The sequence below is a fragment of the Oryx dammah genome, unplaced genomic scaffold (assembly GCF_014754425.2).
Source record: "Oryx dammah isolate SB20612 unplaced genomic scaffold, SCBI_Odam_1.1 HiC_scaffold_6, whole genome shotgun sequence".
Lineage (NCBI taxonomy): Eukaryota > Metazoa > Chordata > Mammalia > Artiodactyla > Bovidae > Oryx > Oryx dammah.
This window is the reverse complement of record NW_024070190.1, coordinates 8320443-8333419: the sequence shown is the minus strand read 5'-3', so window position 1 is coordinate 8333419 and position 12977 is coordinate 8320443. Positions and strand designations below refer to the sequence as shown.

General features: G+C 42.3%; 1 protein-coding gene across 1 annotated transcript in view; it reads left to right on the top strand.

The window, feature by feature from the left end:
* SLC35F3 (solute carrier family 35 member F3) overlaps positions 1 to 12977 on the top strand; it is a 135006-nt gene that overhangs the window by 49772 nt on the left and 72257 nt on the right. The gene's annotated exons all lie outside the window — the stretch shown is intronic.

The window sequence follows — 12977 nt, the reverse complement described above, 5'->3', positions numbered from 1 at the left end:
TAGTAGAGACAGGGAAGCATGGAGTACATGGTGGTTTCAAAATATACTCCCCCCTTGGAGGTTAATTTTCCACCCCTTAAGTATGGGTTGGATGTAATGGTTCATACTGCTAAGTGAAAGAAATGATTCATACAGCTGATACTGCGATCCCAGCTCTGTGAGGTTCTATGAAAGGCAAAACTATAGACAGAGTGAAAAACAGGTCAGTGATAGAGGGGGACCCACTATTGTTGTTGTGTAGTTGCTCAGACATATCCAACTTTTTTGCAACCCCATGGACTGTAGCCCACCAGACTCCTCTGTCCGTGGGATTTCCCAGGCAAGCATACTGGAGAGAGTTGCCATTTCCTTCTCCAGTGGATCTTCCTTACCCAGGGATTCAACCTTCGATTCCTGCATTAGCAGGAGGATTCTTTACCGCTGAGCCACCAGGGAAGTCAGATAGAGGCAGCGGGGAGGGACAAAGAGATCAAGCCCAGGGGAATTTTAGAGCATTAAAGCTATTTTGTACGATACTGTAGTGGTGGATACGTGACATTATACATTTATAAAAGACAAAAAACTGTACATCAGTTTGTACACACAGTGAACCCTAATTTAAAGCTCAGACTTTAGTTAATAATAATGTATCAATATTGGTCCATCAGTTGTAACAAATGTACCTCCGATGCAAGATGTTAATCATAAGGGTAGAGCATGCAGGCACCTTCTGTACTTTCCTCTTAAATTTTCTGTAAACCTAAAACTTTCCTAAAAAATAATGTCTATCTATTTTTTGTAATGTCAAAATTAAAAGTACAAAAAGGTATTTGGTTGGAAACATTTCTGAAAATGAAACTAAAAATTATGAAAATAAGCTTTCTGAAAATTTAGTTTATAAATGCAACAGTGAGCTCTTAGGGTGAATAAAAAGTGAGTCAAGTAACTTTCAGGAGTGTTGGAAATATTCTATTATCTTGATAGTAGTAATAGTATTCATGATTGCATAAATGTATCAAAACTCAGGGATTTTTATATGTTAAAATACATTCATTGTATTGTATGTAAATTATACCTTAATGAAGGATGTTTAAAATGAGGTAAGTCCCAGATGTATTTTTATGCCAAAATTGTATGAAAACTCAAAATGCCATCCTTAACTGTGTTGACTTTTACTGCATGATTCTAAAGAGAATTATTTTTACAAGAGCTTTATCGGTTTTTTTTTTCCAAGTCTCCTTTAAATACTTTAATATTTAGACCGTTCTTCTTTAAATCTTCTTTGAAGTCCTCATCCTTGTTAAATGTCTCTTCTTTAGCCGCTAGCTCTCCTAAATCTGCTGACCTCCATTGCTAAGTGGTTTTGAATATGACTTGATCTGCTCTGCAACATCGGTGCCATGAATTACTGGTTTGTTTTGGTTTCGCTTGGGGGGGGCAAGATTTACCATACACTTTGCAACAAATTGCCCGGTATTTGCACTCAGCAAATGAAGATGGACAAGGATGTCAAAATAAATGATAGACATAGATACTACTGTTGAATGGGGAAAGATATTTGAGTAGGGAATACATTTTACATCACAATAGAGTTGGTTGACTAGGGAATAATTTCATGTTAGGATGATTTTTTTGCATTCATATACAACTTTGTAACAGCAGACTGTAATAATAAAGGTGTGAGAATGCCTTGGGAAAATAGGATGCATTTTTTAAAATCACATAATGTAAATAAAACCAAACTGAACTAATGGGTAAAGAGTGGATGGTCCTACTGGGACTCAAAAAGATATTGACAGGATTTCCCTGGTGGTCCACTGGTTAAGATTTCACACTTCCGACACAAGGAGCCAGAGTTTTGATCCTTTGTCAGAGAACTAAAACCCACATGCCTCACACTAAGCTCAGATATGCAGGTGACACCACCCTTATGGCAGAAAGTGAAGAGGAACTAAAGAACCTCTTGAAACTGAAAGAGGAGAGTGAAAAAGCTGGCTTAAAACTCAACATTCAAAAAACTAAGATCATGGCATCCGGTCCCATCACTTCATGTCAAATAGATGGGGAAACAATGGAAACAGTGACAGACTTTATTTTTGGGGGCTCCAAAACCACTGCAGATGGTGACTGTAGTCATGAAATTAAAAGACGCTTGTTACTTGGAAGGAAAGTTATGACAAACCTAGACGGCATATTAAAAAGCAGAGACGTTACTTTACCAACAAAGGTCTGTCTATTCAAAGCTATGATTTTTCAGTAGTCATGTGTGGATGTGAGAGTTGAACCATAAAGAAAGTTGAACACCAAAGAATTGACACTTTTGAACTGTGGTGTTGGAGAAGACTCTTGAAAGTCCCTTGGACTGCAAGGAGATCCAACCAGTCCATCCTAAAGGAGATCAGTCTTGAATATTCATGGGAAGGACTGATACTGAAGCTGAAGCTCCAATACTTTGGCCACATGATATGAAGAATGAGACTCATTTGAAAAGACCCTGATGCTGGGAAAGATTGAAGGCAGGAGGAGAAGGGGACGACAGAGGATGAGATGGTTGGATGGCATCACTGACTCAATAGACGTGAGTTTGAGCAAGCTCTGGGAGTTGGTGATGGACAGGGAGGCCTGGTGTGCTGCAGTCCATGGGGTTGCTAAGAGTCAGACACGACTGAGCTACTGAACTGAACTGAAAGATCTCGCATTCTGCAACTAAAACAAAACACCAAAAACAACCTGATATTGACAAGATGGAAATAATCAGCCTATCAGCCTAAATCAGCAAGGGGAGATTCAACACACATTACCCTTAATACATCACCTATTTAAGAAAGTGATTTCAAATGTTGGGTTTAGATTGCACCTGTGGCTTTTTGTTGCACCTGTGCTTACAAAGACAAGTTTTAGTCTTAGTTCATGTCCTGATCAAGGCAAGCCAACAGCATCAGACAACTGCTTAAGAAGCTAAAGTCATTCTTGTCTGGGTTAATTACACGACACCATCCTGACTGGCGGAGATAAGAGTCTCCCTGCACTCTGCACTGATAAGACTATATGGGGTAATGTTTCCTATAATGAGCCCCCTCCCTAGAAGGGTTTTGTTAAATCATCATGCCCAGAGGAAGGTGTATGGGATTACTGAGGCGAGGAGGGGACTGAAAGCCATTCACATAAAAATGATCGAGTTTATCTTGGACAAACCGAGACTTCAGAGCCTGATAGCTGCCTTCAGAACCCCAACCTTAAAAAAAAAAAAAGGAGAATTCTAGCATTTTGCTGTAGGACATGAAGAGTTCACCCCATGGAAATTCTAGCTTCTACTGTTGTATTCAACCTTCATTCTAAAAGACTTCATCACTTACATCCTACTTCTTCCTCCAATATACTGCACAATCCCTAAACAAAAGCATATCACGGGCCTTCACTGGTAGTCCAGTGTATAGGAGTCCTCGCTCCTAATGCAGGGCACGTGGGTTCGATCCCTGGTCGAGGAACTAAGATCGCACATGCTCACCACAGCTCCTGAGCCCTCACGCTGTGATGAAGACCCAATGCAGCCAAAATAAACTTAAAAAAAAAAAGAATAAAGCATGTCACTTTTAGTAGCAAGCTAGCTGCTTCCTTCCTCCTATTAGCTAATTGAAACCAGCAATAATAAGAGCGCATGAAAAAGGGTTTTTATTCAATCCAAGCTGCATGCATAACTAACCTGATGCAGCTGCATACAGTTGCAGGATGCTTTATACAGATGCGGGCAGGCAGGGGATGCTAGGACTTCTCCAGGGCAAGGCTGCTTCAGCATCAAGAAGCCATCTCCAGATTGACGCTGACACCCTTGTCTAGGCAGTGTTAGCTATTTTTATTCTCTGGTGGTTGTATCTCTATTAGTCAGACTGTTGCATTCACTCGTAGCTTTGTTTGAAGTTGGTGCCCTTCCCCAGTGAGATCACAGCTTTGATACAGCGAAAGCACATGAATTCAGGCTTCTTGAGTTGAGAGTGAATTTTGATAGAGACTAACCTGTGGTATTTTGTGTGCTCAGTAACTCAGTCATGTCTGACTCTTCGCAACCCTATGGACTGTAGCCCACCCAGGTTCCTCTATCTATGGGATTGTCCTGGCAAGAATATTGGAGTAGGTTGCCATTCCCTACTCCAGGGGATTTTCCCAACCCAGGGATCGGACCCACATCTCCAGTGGCTCCTGTATTGCAGGCAGATTCTTTATTCCTGAGCCACCAGGAAGTATTTTGAGTTACTCCTAAAGAAAAAGTTTGCAAGGAAATGGATAATGAGAGAAGGATGGGGACTCGGTGTCCTTATGTCCCATTTCTCCTCTATGAAGAAAATGAACAGGTTTGTGCATCTTTTTGAAGCACTCATTTCTTGCAGTTAGTTGGTGTGATAATTGAGTAACCTGTCTCCTGTATATCAGGCTCTTCAGTACTGGTTTCGGTGCCTCATCAGTTCTCAGAGTTTACTGCGTTGAAGAATCACCCAGAGAGCTGGTTAAAATGTTGATTCCAAGGCTTTGTGTCTACGTATTCTGGGGACAGAACGGACCTGTTGAATTTATCACAAACATGATTCTGCCTCAGGTGATTCCACAAATTGTGAAAGGCTGCCGTGTAGACTTAAAAGTGGAAATCTGTCCCCTCTGTTCTTTCATATATTCTCACTTGAAGAAAAAAACAAGTCCACCAATTTAGGCTGAAAGAGTGAAGTTTTCCTTTGTAGATATGAAAACATATAATCTTAACGTAGACAAAATTGCAGCAACATGGGTGGAACTGGAGACCATCATTGTAAGTGAAGTAAGTCAGAAAAAGAAAGACAGATACCATATAATATTAGTTATATGTAGAACCTAAAATAGGACAGGCTTCCCAGGTGGCGCTAGTAGTAAAGAAGCCGCCTGCTAATGCAGGAAACATAAGATATATGGGTTCTATCCCTGGGTTGGGAAGATCCCCTGGAGGAGGGCATGGCAACCCACTCCAGTATTCTTGCCTGAAGAATCCCATGGATAGAGGAGTCTGGCGGGCTACAGTCAGCAGAGTCAGACACAACTGAAGCAACTTAGCACGCAAAATAGGACACAAATGAACCTTTCTGTGAAACGGAAACAGAATCACGAACATAGAGAACAGATCTATGGTTGCCAAGGGGTAGGCAGGTGGAGCGAGGGATGGGATGGGAGGTTCGGGTTAGCAGATACAGCTGTTAGATACAGAATGGATGGACAGCAGGGTCCTATTGTATAGCACAGGGGACTGTATTCAGTATCCTGGGATAAACCATAATGGAAAAGAATATTAAAAAGAGTGTATATATATATATATACACACATATATATGTGTGTATATATATATATATAAAAGCAACTGCTATACGGCAGAAATTAACATAACATTAAATCAATTCTGTTTCAACAATAATCAAAGTAATTTGTTAACATAGTAAGGCTAATATGAGAATTAGATGAGATGAGTCATTTTGCAGGTGACCACATGGCTTGTGGGAAGAGCTGGCAGACCTTGGTCCCTCCTCTCTTCCTCACTTCCTGCCCACCAGGATTGTTAAGTATTGAGGAGCAGGAATGAGACACTTGAACTTCTCTGTGCTCGCCTCCCTCAGTTGTACCCTGAAGTATATATACACAAGACAGTGTCCATTAGAGGGAAGAAGTTAAAAATCAAATATCAGTGTGTTTGGAGACATTCGTGCACCTCCCCTAAGGAGATACATGGATAAGGAAACTGAGAAAAATTAAAGGACTTCTGTAGTGTCCCATCGCCAGCAGGTCAAAGACTCAGATCTGGGTTTGTAGGCAAGAAATCCTATGCCCTATGTCCTTACGAGATTGACATCTCTCCATCCTCTAAGGCTTCCCCAGGACTCTTACCTGCATAAGTGGAGGAGGCTCTTGGTGGTCAGATATTTACACAGGCTCAGGCTCAGATGTTTACTTAGCTCTCCTTACATGCCAAGCTCTGTGTTGAGTGCTGGATGTAGGGCAAAATAATGACTAGGACATAGCCTCAACTCGCAAGTCACCCTCTGAGGGACAGGGACAGACCCGCTGTGGCGCTGACTTTGTGTCTAGATAAAGTGTTTATTCTTCTGAGCCTTAGTTTTCTCACCTGTGAGATGGGGCTGATAAGACTTTTAACAGTGTTGTTTGCTCTGACTCTACGAAATAATTTGAGAATTCATGCATTAACAAAGAGTGCATGTACGGTGATTATTTAAGAGGTTAAACATTGCTAACATTTGGGAAAGCCTGGTAAGGCCTATAAGGAAACTCTTTGTACTATCTTTGCAACTTTTCTCTAAATCTAAAATTAGTTCAAAATAAAGTGGTTAAAAAAAAAAGTACATCTTGGACTTCCCAGGTGGCACTAGTGGTAGAGAACCCGCCTGCCAGTGCAGGAGACATAAGAGATGTGGGTTCCATCCCTGGGTCGGGAAGATCCCCTGGAGGAGGGCATGGCAACCCACTCCAGTATTCTTGCCTGGAGAATCCCATGGACAGAGGAGCCTGGTGGACTACAGTCCATGGGGTCATCACAAAGAGTCGGACACAACTGAAGCGACTTAGCATGCAGCATGCAAAAGCCCTAGCCCAGTGGCTGGTATGGGGTTGGGCTTTCAGGTATGGGTCTTCCTACAGGAGAAAGAAACAGCTCCACTTCCTTCCAGGGTCCTCAGGGTGTCCTCGGCATCTGATTTTGGCAGAATCGGGACCCGAGTGTACCGAATGAAGCCTTTTTCCTGCCCATCCCGTCAGCACGTTTCCTGTGGGTAAACTGACCTACAGCAGCTTCCAGATGACACGAGGCTGGTTCCAGAATGAGGTTCTGCTTGTGGCCTCAGGGCAGATACCAAGACCCAGGGCTCTGGTCCCCACCTTCTCCTTCTCGCTTCCCCCCCACCCCCGACACAGGCCCCAGGTGGTGGTTTCTGGAACTCCATCTGCCTTAGGGAAACAGGACTGTTTGTGTTCTAACATTCAGTTAGCCAGAGAGAGATGAGTTTCTGTTAGGCAAACAGCTATGGGTTTGGCCTTGGAACAAGAGCAGGCTGCCTACGTGTCTAGGTTGTTGGAGTTCTGGGTTACGGTTCGAATTTGGAGCAGGTGTGCCTGTGGTCATGGGGCTCTGCATTTGGTTACCTTGCTAATGGGATCAAATGCATCCACACAGGATTGCTGATGAAAGGAAAGAGTTGCTATGTACAGTAACTCAAATGATTGACTCTGGTAACCCAGCTGCACTGGTTGCTATGGGGACCAGAGATGCTCTGAGAAAGGGGCTTGCAAAGGCAGAGGGAAAACCTGAGAGTTAGCGGCTGGAGTTAGGAAAGATTCCGTTCTGATGAGAATGAGGGCTAGGGATGTTTAAAAGGGAAATTTTTAAAAGAAGGATGTCCAAGAGAACTGGAAGAATTTTAAAGAGAAGCAGATGTTTCTAGTGAGAATTTTAACTCTTAGAAAGAATAGTTTCCAATGCAAAATAAGTTCTCTCTTCTGCCTCCTTTGTGAAACCTTAAGTAAAATTTATCCTGCTTCCCATGTGGTGCAGTAGTAAAGAATCCCCCGCCAATGCAGGAGATTTAGGAGACATGGATTCAATCCCTGGGTCAGGAAAATTCCCTGGAAGAGGAAATGGCGACCCACTCCAGTATTCTTGCCTGGAAAATCCCATGGACAGAGGGACCTGGCGGGCTACAGTCCATAGGGTCACAAAGAGTCGGACATGACTATTGCAGCTTAGCACATCCTGCTTCATCCTCTGTTCTGGGCTCTGTCGCTCTGGGAAGGGGCAAGAATCCAGAGCTTGAGGTGAGCCATGGACCCAACGTTAACCCTGGGGACACGTGCCCCACACCTTAGATCAGGAGCTTCCATCCTAACAGCCCTAGAGGGCTCAGGGGCTCAGCGATGAAGTGAGGATTGGTTAGGTTGATGACATTAAAAGTATCTTGAGTTAAAGATCTCAAGTATCTTGAGACTTCCCAGGGATTCCACTGGTTAAGAATCCTTCTTCCAGTGCAGGGGGCACAGGTTCGATCCCTGGTTGGGGAACTAAGACCCCACCATATGCTACATGTTATGCCAAAAAAGAAAAAAAAAATTAAGACTATCTTTCAGAAACAGACACCATACACTGGGAGAAAAGATTAGCAATGCAAATTACTGACAAAGAGTTAATATACTGAGGACCACCAGCTGTGATCCTGTCTGAGCTCTCCCCCACCCCAGGGAGCCCAGCTCTGTCTCCTCAGGGACTTCGCTCCAGCAGCTGCCTTCACTCCCTCCTGCTCATCGCTGTGACCTCTTGGTAGAACATTCCCATCAGCTAACCATAATATAGTAGCTCCAAGAATTTGCGAAATCCCCTTGCCCCAGGGCCACCTCATTAATCTCTGAATAGAGAAAAGTTCACCTGCAGAGCAGTCTTTACTGGTTGTCTCCCTTTCTCTCTTAACCCCACAGTCACTGAGGGGCCCCGATCGGAGCAGACGTGCCAAGTCCAGAGTCACTCTCAGTTCTGGTCTTTCCCTCACATGGTCACAACCCCCTTCTGGAGACACTTTCTTCCCCCGACTCCTGGGACCCCACACTCTCCGTGTCACCCCCCAGTCCTCCCTGGCTCTTCTCCGTCCTCCTCCCTAGCCTCTGAACTGTCCAGGGCCTCCAAGCCCTGCCCTCTGCCTTTGGCTCCCGATTCTGCGCCTCTGCTCTTGGTTTCTCTTCTTTCTAGAGGTCTGAGTGCCTGTATCTGCAGAGCTCAGTCAGGTCTCCACTCAGATGTCCCTCTTCCCGTGAGGCCTTTCCTAATCCTGGAGCTCAGCACTCACTGTCTCTGTCTCTGCTCTTTCCTCCGCAGTACTTAAGAGCAGCTAGTCCACTCTTTATTTACATGAGTGTTTGCTTGTGTCCTCTCTCTTTTAGGATGTATGTTGGCTTTGTTCACGGTCATCACCCAGAACCTAGAATAGTACCTTGCAGAGAAAACGCATTTGATTTGTATATCGGGGGATCAGGTGTGGAGGCTGTTTATTTTGCCTTCAAGTTTGAAAGATGTTTTTACTGGATATAGAATTTTTATCTTTTAGTATCTTAAAGATGTCTCTCTAGGGACTTCCCTGGTGGTCCAGTGGTTAAGACTCTATAGCTCTACCCGCAGGGGGCACAGGTTCTATCCCTGGTCAGGGAACTAAGATCCTGCGTGCTGTACCAGATGGCCAAAAAGAAAAACAAACCAACATGAGGTCTGTCAAAGTTAGATCTTTGTTTGAGGCTCAAGCTCCACTACATATGAGCTGTCCTAATTTGGCAGTTTATTTAATCTCTGCAAGTCACAGTCTTTTCATTGGTAACTTGAGTGGAAGCCAAATTTCAGAAAGTACTGACTTCAGAGGGTAAGATATAAAAGGTCAAAGTTAGTTAGGTTTCTAAAGCACTTTGCAAGGAGTAAACCACGCAACAAATTGCAAGGAGTGAACCCTGCAACAAATGCCAGTCCCTTGCTCCCTTTTACAGTACAGCTAGGCAAAGCAGAGTGGGGAAAAAACATGGCAATTCCATGTCCTCAAAGGAGATCACTCCCTCTCTGGTTTATTTCCAGAAAAGTACCAAGAAAAAGTCTCTCCATTATCTTCTGGTTTGCATAGTTTCTGACAAGAAGCCTGATGTAATTCCTGTCTGTGTTGTTTCTCTCTTTTTACATTTTTATTGGAATATAGTTGATTTGCAGGCTTCCCGGGTGGTGCTAGTGGTAAAGAACCTGCCCGCCAGTGCTGGAGATGCAAGAGACTCAGGTCTGATCCCTGGATGGGGAAGTGGGGAAGAGCCCCTGGAGGAGAGCATGGCAACCTGCTCCAGTATTCTTGCCTGGGGAATCCCGTGGACAGAGGAGCCTGGGGCCAGTGGTCCATGGGGCAGCAAAGATTCGGATACGACTGAAGCAACTGAGCATGCACGCAGGGATAGTGGGTTTGCAGTGCTGTGTTGCTTTGTTTTAATTGTAGTAAAATATCCGTGACATCAGGTTTACTATCTTAACCATTTTTGACTATAATTCAGTGGTATTAAATACTTGACTCTGTTGTACAACCATCACCACCATCCATCTCCAAAACTATTTCGTCTTCCCAAACTGAAACTCTGTCTGCGTTAAGTAACAATATCCCTCTTCCCCTCCCCTCAGGCCCCTGGGAGCCACTGCTCTACTGTCTGTTTCTATGTATTTGACTATTCTAGAGACCTCGTACAGTATTTGTCTTTTTGTGACCGACATTTCTCTTAGAATTATGCCTCCTATGTCACTAATATTATGCCACCTAGCACTATGCATAATAATCCTCAAGATTCATCACATTGTATCCTGTGTCAGAATCTCCTTCCTTTTTAAAGTTGAATAATATTCCATTTTGTGTTGACACCACATTTTGTTTATCTAGTAATCCATTAATGGACACTTGGATTGCTTCCATGCCTTGGCTTTTGTGAATATGGCTGTTCTGTACATGGCTGTACAAATACCTCTTGGAGTCTCTGTTTCAGTTCTTCCTTATGTACCCAGAAGTGGAATGGTTGAATCATATAACATATAACTCTACTCTAAATTTTTTGTTGCACTGTTTTGCATCGCGGTGGCCACACTGATTTACATTCCACAAAAGTGCACAAAGGCTCCAGTTTCTTCACATCCTCATCAGTGTTTATTATTTTCTCTGTTTAATTTTTTTTATTTTGGCCCTTGTAAGGTGATATCTCATTATGGTTTTGGTTTGCATTGCTCTAATGATTATTGATTTTGAACATCTTTTCATATGCTTGTTGGCCATCTTATTTCACCTTTGGAAAAACATCCATTCAAGTCCTTTGCTTGTTTTTTAATCAGGTTATTTGGTCTTTCTGTTGTTGCTGTTGAGCTGTAGGAATTTTGTTAATACATTCTGGACATTAACCCATTATCATCAAATAAATGATTTGCAAATATTTTTTCCTTCTGTAGGTGGCCTTTCATGCTATGGATGGTGTCCTTTGACCTAAGATGTTTTAAATTTTGATGTAATCCAATTTATCTACATTTGCTTTTGTTAACACTTTTGGTGTCACATCAAAGAAATTGTTGCCAAATCCAATGTCATGAGGCATTTTTTACTCTTATGTTTTCTTCTAAGAGTGGTATAGTTTTAGGTCTTATGTTTAAGTCTTTTATCCATTTTGCATTCATTTTTGGGTACAGTGCGAGGTAGGGATCCATATCATTCTTTTCATGTTGTTTATCGTCATTGGTTGTTGAAGAAACTGTCATTTCCCCCACTGAATGGTCTTGGCAACCCTGTTGAAAATCGCTGGATTATATATGTGAGGATTTATTTCTGGGCTGTCTGTTCTATTTCATTGTTTTGTTTGTCTTTATGCCAGTACCATACTGTTTTGATTATTGTAGCTTTGTACTATATTCTGACATCAATAATCAATTTTGCTCTTCTTTTTCAAGATAGTTTTGGCTATTTGACATCCTTTAAGATTCTGTATTAATGTTAAAGTGGATTTTTTTGTTCTATTTCTGGGTACCTAGTTTTTAATCAAATTTTAAGATGTTTCAGTATCTTGCTTATTATTTAAAAAAAATAGAAAAATGGGCAAAGGGTTTAACCTGCATGCCATGGAAGAGAAAACCTGTTGGCCAATAAATATGTGAATTGCTCAACTTCCCTTAGTGATCTAGGAACTTTACATGAAGACCTATGGGAGATGCCTTTTGTGCCCATCAGGCTGGCAAAACTTAACAAATCAGGCAGCGCCATGAGCAATGTCTAGAGCTTGTACTCATTGGTAGAAAGCTAAGTTGGGACTATCCCTTTTAAAAACAGTTCATGGCAACTGCAAAGTCTGTAATAACAAAATACCAGAAAACAACCCAAATACCCATGTCTCTGTGTGTGTGTGTGTGTGTGTGTGTTATTCACTCAGTTGTGTCCAACTCCTTGCAACCCCATAAACTGTAGCCCAGCAGGATTCTCTCTGTCCATGAGATTTCCCAGGCAAGAATACTGGAGTGGAGAGCCATTTCCTTCTCCAGGGATCTTCCTGAACCAGGGATGGAAGCCAGGCCTCCTGCATTGCAGGCAGATTCTTTACCTCCTGAGCCACCAGGGAAGCCCAAATACCCCTGAAGCAACATGGAAATAATTTCCGTTAAACACACACAATAGAATGCCATAGAGCAGTGACAATGGATGAAGCTCAGCAGCAGGCATCTCTAAGGATGACTTTCTGGAACATAGTGTTAGGAGAAAAAGAAAAAAAGCAAGTCACAGAAGAAGGTAGTCACTGTAATTCCACTGATGCAAAGTTTAAAGCATACAAAGTTAAACTATGTATTGATTAGTGGTGTATATATATAGTATATATACTATAAAGAAATATATAGGGAAGATAAGCCCAGGATAGCAGTACTTTATTGGGGGAAAGGAGGAAAAAGAACATATTGTCTTAGTTCTTTTGGGGTGGGATTCTTTCCTTTTATTTTAAAATACCTAAAATGGATTCAAATGGATTGATACTATCAAATAACCATTTACATCTAGTATATGATTTCAATATGGTTTGATACAATGATACAAAGTAAAATGATTAAATGTCATATTTAACTTAAAGTTCAGCTACTCATTCATTTATTGACAATTCGATGCAAAATTTGCATTCTCTAGGATTGTGTCTGTGTGCTCTATCATGGCTGACCCTTTGCAACACCATGACTGTAGCCCACCAGGCTCCTGTCTGTGGGATTTCCCAAGCAAGAATACTGGAGTGGGTTGCCATTTCCTACTCCAAGGGATCTTCCCAACCTGGGGTTTGAACCTGAGTCTCCTACACTGACAGGCGGATTCTTTCCCACTGTGCCACCTGGAATTATCACATGTATTAAGAAATATATTCCTAAAAGGAAAAAGCTAAACAATTGGAAACTACAACTTAAAAAG